A 12,437-nucleotide genomic window follows, 5' to 3' on the forward strand; every position below is an offset into this window, starting at 1 on the left:
GGGTTGCTTGCCTAGCACTTCTGAAGATAGCATTTAGTCTTCATCAGTGTCAACGATCGCAACGTCGGTACAACGTCTATCGAGGGGAACAACACCGACAAACAGAAAAGAAACACGATCAATGCAATGCACAATATGATGCATGCTATGACATGGCAAAATGAGTGTGTTGGGCTAATGCAAGTAGGAGCAAGTTAAATGAAGTTGGTTTGAACCCTAGGTTCAAATTCAAACTCCACATAAGGCATTTCAAATGCCATTTATTCAGATTGTTGTATACAGAAGATTTAAGTTGTTCAAACATGCATGAAATGGTACAGATGGATAGATTGGATTTTTCTAATCATTTTTCATATATAATTTATTTCATTCTGAGTTACGGTTGATTTTATATGATTTTTAGAAGTTTAGGGCATTTTCTGGATTTTCAGAATATTAATAATTCCAGTAATTCATTATTGCGTCAGCCTGACGTCAGTGTGACATAGCAGGTCAATAGGTCACTGTCCAGTCAAACCTTACAGTGGGTCCCGCATGTCAGTGTAATTAGCTTAACTAAATAAATTAATATTAGATTAACTCCTAATCTAGGTTTGACCAGGGGCGGGGCCCACATGGTCAAATGGGTCAACCCCACCGGCGACATGACGCCGGCGAGGCCCGAGACGGCGGCGCGGTCCGGAAACGCAGCACGGGCCACGGTTCGGGGCGCGGATGGCACCGTTGGAACCCTGGGCCTCGTCTGCGTTGGCTGGTGCTAGAGGGGTCGCCGGAGACGACCTAAATCGACGGCGGTGTCCGCTTCCGTGGCGGCCGGAGTTCGGGCACCGACCGATTCGATGCTATGGTGCATTACGGGAGGAACTGGTTGTGGCTACAGGCTCCTGGCGATGTGCTGAGCACGGTGACGCACTCGGAATTGATCCAACGTGTCTGTGGCCACGACGGCGATGTGCGGTGGCGGCGGCGGGTGCGGCCGAGCTCGGTGCAGTTGCTGTGGTGCTCGAGAGCGAGAACGGGAAGGGGGAGGAGGAAGAGGAGCTCACGGGGAGTCGGTTGGAGCAGACGGCGAGCTCGGGGAGGCGGCGACGGCGGCAAATCGACGGCGGTGGTCCTCGGTGGCCGAAGAGGGGAACAGCGGAGATAGCGGCATCCAGGGGCTTCCGGTGCCTTTCGTCTGGGTGAGGATGAAGAGGGAGGCGAGGCGGAGCTTCCTGGGGCGTCAGAGAGGAGAGGGGGTGGCGGTGGCCGTGGTGGAGCTCGTCGGCGGCGACGAATGCGTTCGGTCGCGCTCGGGGAAAGAATAGAGGGCGAGGAAGGGAGTAGAGAGTGAGGGAGAGGAGTGAGGGGGCCCCAGGGGGTGGCGTGGAGCTGCGGGAGATGTCCAGGGAGAGGAGGAGGCAGCCAGGCAGGGAGGAGGTGGCCGGCGTGTGGCCACGCGCGCCGGGCACGCGCCCCTGCCTACTGGCGCGAGGAGGAAGGCGACATGGGGGGAAGCGGCGGTGGGCTGGGCCGTGCTGGGCTGGTTGGTCGCGCCAGGTAAGTGGCTGGAGGAGCTGGGCCGGGTAGGTTTCTCTCTCTCCTTTTTCTAATTATTTCAGTTTTCTATTATTCTATAAATTTTAGGGCTTTATTAAAAATACTCAGACACTTTCAAAAATCATGAAACTAATCATGGCTACTGTTTAGAATATATCCAACAGTAAACATTTTAGTTTATGATTATTTGAGCATTTCAAATATTTTATAGTATTCAAATGCCCAAATGAAAATACCATATGATTTAATTCAGAGCCCAAATATGTCATGGAAAAATGTGCTTCACCTCTGGCTTCTGTTTACAGTATTTACCATAATTGATGAACATTTTTGAAAGCCATTTGGACTTACTGAAAAATATTTTAGGTAAATCTAGTGAATTCCTTTAATGCTAGGGTTTAGGCAATCCCCATTTCAAGTTTCATTTTAATTTAGACATGATGCAGAGTCAGGCAAGGGCTTAGCTAGGGCTGTGATAACCGGTTTATCAACAAGTGGCAAGTCCATCAAAAGATCTCGAAGCCATCCTGCTTCAACACCAGAAGTGTCTAATGCTGTTAAGTCTGCTTCCATTGTCGATCTCGTTAAGATCGTGTGCTTGCAAGACTTCCAGGAAACAGCGCCACCTCCAAGAGTAAAAATATACCCAGTTGTGGCCTTCATCTCGTCAGCATCAGAGATCCAATTTGCATCACTATACCCTTCAAGTACCGACGGGTCTCCGGTATAGTGAAGTCCATAGTTCATAGTACCTTTCAGATAGCGCATAACTCTTTCAACAGCATGCCAATGTACATCACCCGGTTTGGAAACAAACCGGCTCAGTTTGCTCACAGCAAACGCGATGTCAGGCCTCGTTGCGCTCGCTAGGTACATCAGTGAACCAATGATTTGAGAGTATCTCAATTGATCTTTAGCCATGCCTTTGGACTTTCGAATCAACACGCTAGGATCATATGGTGTTTGAGATGGTGTGCAGTCCGAATATCCAAAACGACTCAACACCTTCTCAACATAATGGGATTGCAGAAGTGTGATCCCACCCTCATTATCTCTCAGTAGCTGGATGTTCAAGATAACATCAGCCACACCAAGGTCCTTCATCTCAAAGTTCTGAGACAGAAACGATTTGACCTCCTCAATGACTTTGAGGTTTGTTCCAAATATCAGTATGTCATCAACATACAAGCACAGTATAACTCCTTCGCCCCCACCATGGCGATAGTATACACATTTGTCAGCCTCATTAACAACGAAACCAACAGATGTCAGAGTTGTATTGAACTTATCATGCCATTGCTAGGTGCTTGCTTTAGGCCATATAAAGATTTCAGCAACTTACACACCTTCCTTTCCTGACCATCTATCACAAAGCCATCTGGCTGTTGCATGTAGATTTCCTCATTTAGCTCTCCATTCAGAAAAGCCGTCTTAACATCCATTTGATGGACGAGAAGACCATGAGAGGCCGCCAACGAGAGTAATACTCGAATGGTGGTCAGTCTAGCCATAGGTGAATAAGTATCGAAGAAATCTTCCTCTTCTTTCTGGTCATAGCCCTTGGCCACAAGCCTGGCCTTGTACTTTTCAATCGTACCATCGGGCCTAAGCTTTTTCTTGAACACCCACTTACATCCCAATGGTTTGCAACCATAGGGACGCTCAGTGATCTCCCATGTCCCGTTAGCCATGATGGAATCCATCTCGCTACGAATCGCATCCTTCCAGTAGTCAGCTTCTGGAGAGGCATACGCTTCTGAGATAGAAGTGGGAGTATCATCCACAAGGTACACGAAGAAATCATCACCAAAGGTCTTTGCAGTCCTTTGTCTCTTGCCCCTACCAAGGGTTTCCTCGTCATCCTCCTCAGGATTTTCATCATGTGTTCGTTCATAATATTCCATCGGAATGGCAGGCTCAGGAGTCTCCTCAGATTCCTGTCTAGTAGTGCTTTGCATATCTCTCATAGGAAAAATATCCTCAAAGAATGTAGCATCCTTAGACTCTATGATTGTACCGACCTTCTGGTCAGGTAACTCAGATTTCACTACTAGAAATCTATAGCCAACACTGTTCTTAGCATAGCCCAAATTAACGCAGTCCACAGTCTTGGGTCCAAGCTTACGCTTTTTGGGGATCGGCACGTTGACTTTCGCCAAACAGCCCCAAGTACGCAAGTACGAGAGTGTTGTCCTTCTCTTTGCCCATCTCTCATAGGGAGTGATATCATTATCCTTTATCGGAACTTTATTCAGGACATGACATGCCGTCAATATAGCCTCCCCCCACCATGCCTTGGATAAACCCGACGTATCTAACATGGCGTTAACCAGATCAGTTAGAGTACGGTTTTTCTGCTCGGCAACCCTGTTTGACTGGGGTGAATAGGGAGGCATCCTCTCATGAATAATGCCGTGTTCCGCACAAAAGGAATCAAACTCACTCGAGAAGTACTCTCCACCACGATCTGAATGGAATCGTTTAATTTTATTTTCAAGTTGATTCTCAACTTCTGCCTTATAGATTTTAAAGTAGTGTAGAGCCTCATCTTTAGTATTTAACAGATACACATAGCAATATCTAGTGGAATCATCTATCAATGTCATGAAGTATTTCTTTCCACCTTTAGTAATTACACCGTTCATCTCACAAAGATCAGAATGTATGAGTTCTAATGGTGCCAAGTGTCTCTCCTCCGCAGCCTTGTGAGGCTGGTGAGGTTGTTTAGCTTGCACACATGACAGACACTTAGAACCTTTGGCTAAAGTGAAACTCGGGATTAAATCCAACTTAGCTAGCCGCGTCATAACACCGAAACTTATGTGACAAAGACGTGAATGCCAAACCTCAGATTCATTAACACTCGAATGAACATGGTTCACGACTTTATTACAGAAATCTGTGAGGGAAAGGCGGAACATCCCTTCGCTCTCATAACCTTTTCCAATAATAGTCCATACTTAGTAACAACTAATTTATTAGACTCGAATACCAACTTAAACCCTTATCTACATAGAAGGGAGCCACTAACGAGATTCTTCTTGATGGCGGGGACATGCTGCACGTTCTTCAGCTGCATGATCCTTCCCGAAGTAAACTTCAGAACGACCGTGCCAACACCATGAACAGAAGCACTCGCGCCATTCCCCATCAATACGGACCCGTGGCCTGTGACCTGGTAAGAAGAGAACAATGAAATGTCAGCACACACATGAACACCTGCACCTGTATCCACCCACCAATCGGTAGGCTGAAACACTGAAAAAACAGTAAATAAATTACCGTACCCAGATGCACCATTCTCATTGTTGCCCACAATCATGTTGACAGACTTGGAGTCCTGTCCTGACTTCTTAAACTTGTTTGGGCACCTGTTGGCCCAATGTTCAGTCGAACCACAAGTAAAGCAGCCCTCATCCTTCTTGTTCTTCTTGAAGGTCTTCTTACCCTTCTTCTTGAAGTCGGTATTCTGTTGGACACCGTTCTTTCCCTTGAACTTTTGGGAGTTGAGGTTCCTCTGGTTCACCATGTTGGCAACAAAAGTCCCTTCGGCCCCTTTTCCGTGCGAGTCCTTTGCCCTCGAATTCTGCTCGACACTTAGATGGCCAATGACATCCTCCACAGAGAATTCACGCCTCTGATGTTTCAGAGTGGTGGAAAAGTTCCTCCAGGAATTGGGGAGCTTAGCGATTATGCAGCCTACGACAAACTTGCCCGGTAACTCGCACTTCAGAAGCTCAAGCTCCTTCACAATGCATATTATCTCATGAGCCTGCTCCAGTACAGGACGGTTCTCAACCATCTTGTAGTCGTGGAAATGCTCTATAATATACATCTCGCTCCCTGCATCGGCGGCCCCGAACTTAGATTCGAGCGCCTCCCACAAGTCCTTGGCGACATGCACATGTAAATATGCGTCGACCAGTTTATCTCCGATCACGCTAAGAACAGCTCCGAGAAACACAGTGGTTGCCTCCCTGAACGCCTTCTCCTGTTCAGGAGCAATCGTTCCCGCGGACACACCGGTGACCCAGAACACGTTCATAGCCGTGAGCCGTAAAGTGGTCTTTGTCTGCCAACGCTTAAAATACGTACCGGTAAACTTATTCGGTTTCAGTGCTGCGGCAAAGCCACTTGCCGAAAAATTCCTACACATAATAGGTTTTTGGATTGTTGAGTAAATAGGCAATTTCTCGATTAAATTAATCCACGAGTAAATCACTAGCATGGCATTGACTAAGTTGATGACGTGCTGCCTTTGATCTAAACATGCACGTACTAAGCAAACAGTAGACAAATCTACACATATTGCTAGTACTGCTAATATGAGAATAATCAGGAGCGGGATAAACGAGTTATACCCTCCAGTAGGCCATGCAGAGGCCGCGGCTTTGGTGGTAGCAGCGGCATCCTCGGCAGCCTTCTTGTCGGCTTCAGCTTTCTCGGCGGCGGCACGGTCGGGGTCGGTGGACATGGTGATGATGAAGGCGACGCAGACGTAGAGGAAGTAGACGATCGGAAGCGAGCAGTCGCGTAATCGCTGCCCAAAAACCTATTCGCCCCTCACCCCGTATAGGAACCAGAAGGGCGTGCTCTTCCGTCGACCGTGTACGCGGCGGACGGGATGGAGTCACCGGCGGCAGCAGCAGCAAAGGAACGACGGTGGGCGTGCGCGTGAGCAGATGTGATCTGTTCATGGCGGCTAGGGTTAGGGGACACCGCACACTTATATAGACGCAGCCGCGTGGAGAGACGTGGGCTTGACCCACGTCCGAGTCCGTGTCAGCCCATGATCCGACGTCTCTGATCGTGGCCCTGCTGTCAGAACCTCTCCGTTAGTGACTGGCAAAAATAAGCGCATAGGTGTGAGCTCGGCTCGGCTCATTCCCGCAACCCGCAGCGCAGTGCGGCGCGTCGTGACGAGGCGAGGCGTGGCGAGGCGGGCGGCGGAGGAGGAGCGCGTGAGGGCCTCTTCTCTTCTCAAGCTCCAATAGCATGTAGAAGAGCCACCCTTATAAACCACTCCAACTTTCCTTTCACTAGCATGGTGGGACTAAACTTCCCACCACCTTGTCATGCCACCTACATGGGCCCTTAGAGATCAAATCTGAAATTGTCATATGGGCTCTAGGCCCATCTCACATTTCAACAATCCCCCACCAGATCTCAGGGGCCCACTTTGTCCTTTGTTCCAAACGCTGTTTTGATATACTAGTGTTTCAGTGAAGAACTGTTAAGGTTGAGCTTCACCTAGAGCAAGTAACTACACTCCTTCACAACTGAACAATGGACTATGCCTTGAATTGTCAGTTTGGCGTAAAGAAGTTTCACCACACGTCTTACTAGTACTGGGCTGCCGAAGGCTGACCCCTCGGGTGGAGCATATAAGTCACACTCCTGGCCTATTCATGAGCTCACTAGAGATCACCCCAATCTCATAGACTGTGACTGGCATTCGGGCTCACATAGGTGTGTTCCTCCAAAGATCGCTCTGTAGGATAGCATCTTGCTTATACATATAAGCCTTGGAACACATTAAGACAGTAGTCATCCATCCATACAGTTTCCGAGAGTATTGCATCTCCAACAGAGTGGGTTAGTAAAGTTACTCTCCTCAGTTCACCACTGGCTTGTTTCCCAGGTCCTACTTCACGGGATCTCCGATCACATAGGTTGGGTTACCACCATGGCAACTCATGTGGGTCTCATACCCATCTCCCTTGATGCACTATCTATCACGACACGTGATAGCCCTTTCATAAAGGGATCTGCCAGATTCTTAGCCGTATGGACATAGTCCAGCGCTATCACTCCGGAGTTTCTTAATTTTCTGACAGCTTTTAATCTCATTCTTATGTGTTTGTTGGACTTCATGTTGTCCTTTGAACTCTTCACCTTGGTGATGACAGTCTGATTGTCACAGTTCATAAGGATAGCCGGAACCGGTTTATCAACCAGTGGCAAGTCCATCAAAAGATCTCGAAGCCATCCTGCTTCAACACCAGAAGTGTCTAATGCTGTGAATTCTGCTTCCATTGTCGATCTCGTTAAGATCGTTTGCTTGCAAGACTTCTAGGAAACAGCGCCACCTCCAAGAGTAAACATATACCCAGTTGTGGCCTTCATCTCATCAGCATCAGAGATCCAATTCGCATCACTATACCCTTCAAGTACCGACGGGTCTCCGGTATAGTGAAGTCCATAGTTCATAGTACCTTTCAGATAGCGCATAACTCTTTCAACAGCATGCCAATGTACATCACCCGGTTTGGAAACAAACCGGCTCAGTTTGCTCACAGCAAACGCGATGTCAGGCCTTGTTGCGCTCGCTAGGTACATCAGTGAACCAATGATTTGAGAGTATCTCAATTGATCTTTAGCCATGCCTTTGGACTTCCGAATCAACACGCTAGGATCATATGGTGTTTGAGATGGTGTGCAGTCCGAATATCCAAAACGACTCAACACCTTCTCAACATAATGGGATTGCAGAAGTGTGATCCCACCCTCATTATCTCTCAGTAGCTTGATGTTCAAGATAACATCAGCCACACCAAGGTCCTTCATCTCAAAGTTCTGAGACAGAAACGATTTGACCTCCTCAATGACTTTGAGGTTTGTTCCGAATATCAGTATGTCATCAACATACAAGCACAGTATAACTCCTTCGCCCCCACCATGGCGATAGTATACACATTTGTCAACCTCATTAACAACGAAACCAACAGATGTCAGAGTTGTATTGAACTTATCATGCCATTGCTTAGGTGCTTGCTTTAGGCCATATAAAGATTTCAGCAACTTACACACCTTCCTTTCCTGACCATCTATCACAAAGCCATCTGGCTGTTGCATGTAGATTTCCTCATTTAGCTCTCCATTCAGAAAAGCCGTCTTAACATCCATTTGATGGACAAGAAGACCATGTGAGGCCGCTAATGAGAGTAATACTCGAATGGTGGTCAGTCTAGCCACAGGTGAATAAGTATCGAAGAAATCTTCCTCTTCTTTCTGGTCATAGCCCTTGGCCACAAGCCTGGCCTTGTACTTTTCAATCGTACCATCGGGCCTAAGCTTTTTCTTGAACACCCACTTACATCCCAATGGTTTGCAACCATAGGGACGCTCAGTGATCTCCCATGTCCCGTTAGCCATGATGGAATCCATCTCGCTACGAATCGCATCCTTCCAGTAGTCAGCTTCTGGAGAGGCATACGCTTCGGAGATAGAAGTGGGAGTATCATCCACGAGGTACACGAAGAAATCATCACCAAAGGTCTTTGCAGTCCTTTGTCTCTTGCCTCTACCAAGGGTTTCCTCGTCATCCTCCTCAGGATTTTCATCATGTGTTCGTTCATAATATTCCATAGGAATGGCAGGCTCAGGAGTCTACTCAAATTCCTGTCTAGTAGTGCTTTGCATATCTCTCATAGGAAAAATATCCTCAAAGAATGTAGCATCCTTAGACTCTATGATTGTACCGACCTTCTGGTCAGGTAACTCAGATTTCACTACTAGAAATCTATAGCCAACACTGTTCTTAGCATAGCCCAAATTAACACAGTCCACAGTCTTGGGTCCAAGCTTACGCTTTTTGGGGATCGGCACGTTGACTTTCACCAAACAGCCCCAAGTACGCAAGTACGAGAGTGTTGTCCTTCTCTTTGCCCATCTCTCATAGGGAGTGATATCATTATCCTTTATCGGAACTTTATTCAGGACATGACATGCCGTCAATATAGCCTCCCCCACCATGCCTTGGATAAACCCGACGTATCTAACATGGCGTTAACCAGATCAGTTAGAGTAAGGTTTTTCCGCTCGGCAACCCCGTTTGACTGGGGTGAATAGGGAGGCGTCCTCTCATGAATAATGCCGTGTTCCGCACAAAAGGAATCAAACTCACTCGAGAAGTACTCTCCACCACGATCTGAACGGAATCGTTTAATTTTCTTTTCAAGTTGATTCTCAACTTCTGCCTTATAGATTTTAAAGTAGTGTAGAGCCTCATCTTTAGTATTTAACAGATACACATAGCAATATCTAGTTGAATCATCTATCAATGTCATGAAGTATTTCTTTCCACCTTTAGTCAATACACCGTTCATCTCACAAAGATCAGAATGTATGAGTTCTAATGGTGCCAAGTGTCTCTCCTCTGCAGCCTTGTGAGGCTGGCGAGGTTGTTTAGCTTGCACACATGACAGACACTTAGAACCTTTGGCTAAAGTGAAACTCGGGATTAAATCCAACTTAGCTAGCCGCGTCATAACACCGAAACTTATGTGACAAAGACGTGAATGCCAAACCTCAGATTCATTAACACTCGAATGAACATGGTTCACGACTTTATTACAGAAATCTGTGAGGGAAAGGCGGAACATCCCTCCGCTCTCATAACCTTTTCCAACAATAGTCCATACTTAGTAACAACTAATTTATTAGACTCGAATACCAACTTAAACCCTTATCTACATAGAAGGGAGCCACTAACGAGGTTCTTCTTGATGGCGGGGACATGCTGCACGTTCTTCAGCTGCACGATCCTTCCCGAAGTAAACTTCAGATCGACCATGCCAACACCATGAACAGAAGCACTCGCGCCATTCCCCATCAATACGGACCCGTGGCCTGTGACCTGGTAAGAAGAGAACAATGAAATGTCCGCACACACATGAACACCTGCACCTGTATCCACCCACCAATCGGTAGGCTGAGCAGATGTGATCTGTTCGTGGCGGCCGTTAGTGACTGGCAAAAATAAGTGCATAGGTGTGAGCGCCGCGCCGTGCCGCGCCGCGGCACGGCGGGCGGCGGAGGAGGAGCGTGCGAGGGCCTCTTCTCATCTCAAGCTCCAATAGCATGTAGAAGAGCCACCCTTATAAACCACTCCAACTTTCCTTCCACTAGCATGGTGGGACTAAACTTCCCACCACCTTGTCATGCCACCTACATGGGCCCTTAGAGATCAAATCTGAAATTGTCATATGGGCTCCAGGCCCATCTCACATTTCAACATCCTCGCCGTCGTCGTCAGTTCAGAGTCGTGTGTGGTTTGATTCTTGCCCGTCCTCGCCATTGCCGGCCCCGCGTGTTCTTGGGGCCGTCTCATCGGGTCCCTGCGACTCTGGGAGGAAGCGAGCGAGCGGTCTGTCGGTTTGGGTCACCGTCTTGTTTGCGAGCTAGCAAGTCTGTTTGAGAAACTTGTGCGTGCGCTGCTGTTACCTGACGATCTTGCATTTCGTGTTCGCGTCGGGGAGACGGTCGCAGGAACCATCGGTTCTGGTTCCAAAATTGGAGGAGTGTCAAATCGTTCCCTCTGTTCCATCACCTGCGTTGTCCGTCCGTTATTTTCAGATCTCAAACTCATGCACCCTTGTGATACTCTGGTTGCCCTCTGTCGATTCTTGTTCTACCGACAGGCGTGTGTGCTCCCATTCTTGTTCTTGTCTGCTACGGTTGTTCTGATGCTGTTCTTTTCAATTGCTTATTGTTATCATTCTTTGCTTATGGCACGGTTGGTTGATTGCTGTTTGTTGTTTGATTGATTGCCCTGAGATGGATTGCTGTTTGTTGCTTGACTGATTCCCATGAGATGGATTGCTGTTTGTTGTTCGATTGATTGCCTTGAGATGGATTGTGGATTGTTGTTTGAGTGATTGCCCTGAGATGGATTGTTGTTTGTTGTTTGTTGCTGTTTGTTGCCTTGAGATGGTAGATGTTTATATGGCACGATTGATTCCTGTTTGTTCATGGTTATTAGAATTGATTGATTGATTGATGGCTATTTGTCGATTGGTATCTAACTTTGGTACTGCCAGTTCCTGATCATATGTAACAGCCCTAGCAGTATTCTTTTTTCTGAACTTTTTTGTGATTATGTCTTATGTGGATTCATATTCTTTTTTTGGTATTACTGTTGTCCAGTCCTTGGAATAATGCTTTTCTAAGTATTTAAGGTACAAACATGTTGATCTAGACATACCACATTTGCTCTTTATTGTGTTGCTAAGGACACTGATGGGTTGTATAGTGCAGGTATATTTACATTCTTTACATTTTGTGATGCTGATGCCTGTAGTCCCAAAGTGTTTATTTACCCAAATTTTGCTACTGGAACTTTTGGTTTTAGATATTGGCACCTGATATTTGCATGGATGTTTTCATGATGCCTAATTTGATTCATTATCGTTGTTCTGATGGTGTGCTTCTGGTGTTCTAACTGAAGCCGTGGATCGCTCATCAACCTGGTATGTGCTTCGATGATAATCCCTCTCGAATTTTACTTGTTCCTATATTTTACACAAATGTTTATCTCATGGCCGGTAATGGTAACCTTATGAATGCATAGCCCACATTTTAGCTAGTTATATAGTAACGCCATACTTCCTTGGATGATGTTCTTTATATGCAAGTGTGGTGAGCTCACATATTGTGTCGGTATCTACCTATGCAGCTGAGCTCTTTCTAAATAGGACAGGGGTACAATATTTACATCCATGGCAGAAGGTTCTTAACCCTGAACTCATCAAAGGTCCTTTGACTCAAGAGGTTTGGCACTGCACTCCTAACTTTGCTCGAAAAAAAAACCTTTTGCACATTTTGTAGTTATATTTATGATTATGACATTTTTTTCTACAGGAAGATGAGAAAATTATTGATCTTGTAAGCAAGTATGGACCAACAAAATGGTCTCATTGCAAGGACCTGCAGAAGGACCCTCCCACCTCATGCAGCGCAGGTGATTTCCCCTCTGCCCCATTTGATTCCGTCTAGATCTTGCCCCGAATTGTATTGCGTCTGGATGAGCACGCTGTTGGCGTGGTCTGGTTGTTAACTGTTGTTACTGGTCATGGGGGTTAGGTTGTCAATTATTTAGCTGTGCTCTCGCAGTGCTT

At 46.7% G+C, this 12,437-nt stretch overlaps 1 pseudogene; it reads left to right on the plus strand.

Moving 5' to 3' along the window:
• The window catches only part of LOC123067917 (uncharacterized), a 48,746-nt pseudogene that overhangs the window by 29,824 nt on the left and 6,485 nt on the right, over window positions 1–12,437 (plus strand).

Source organism: Triticum aestivum, chromosome 3B (genome assembly GCF_018294505.1).
Source record: "Triticum aestivum cultivar Chinese Spring chromosome 3B, IWGSC CS RefSeq v2.1, whole genome shotgun sequence".
In the NCBI taxonomy this organism is placed as follows: Eukaryota; Viridiplantae; Streptophyta; class Magnoliopsida; order Poales; family Poaceae; genus Triticum; species Triticum aestivum.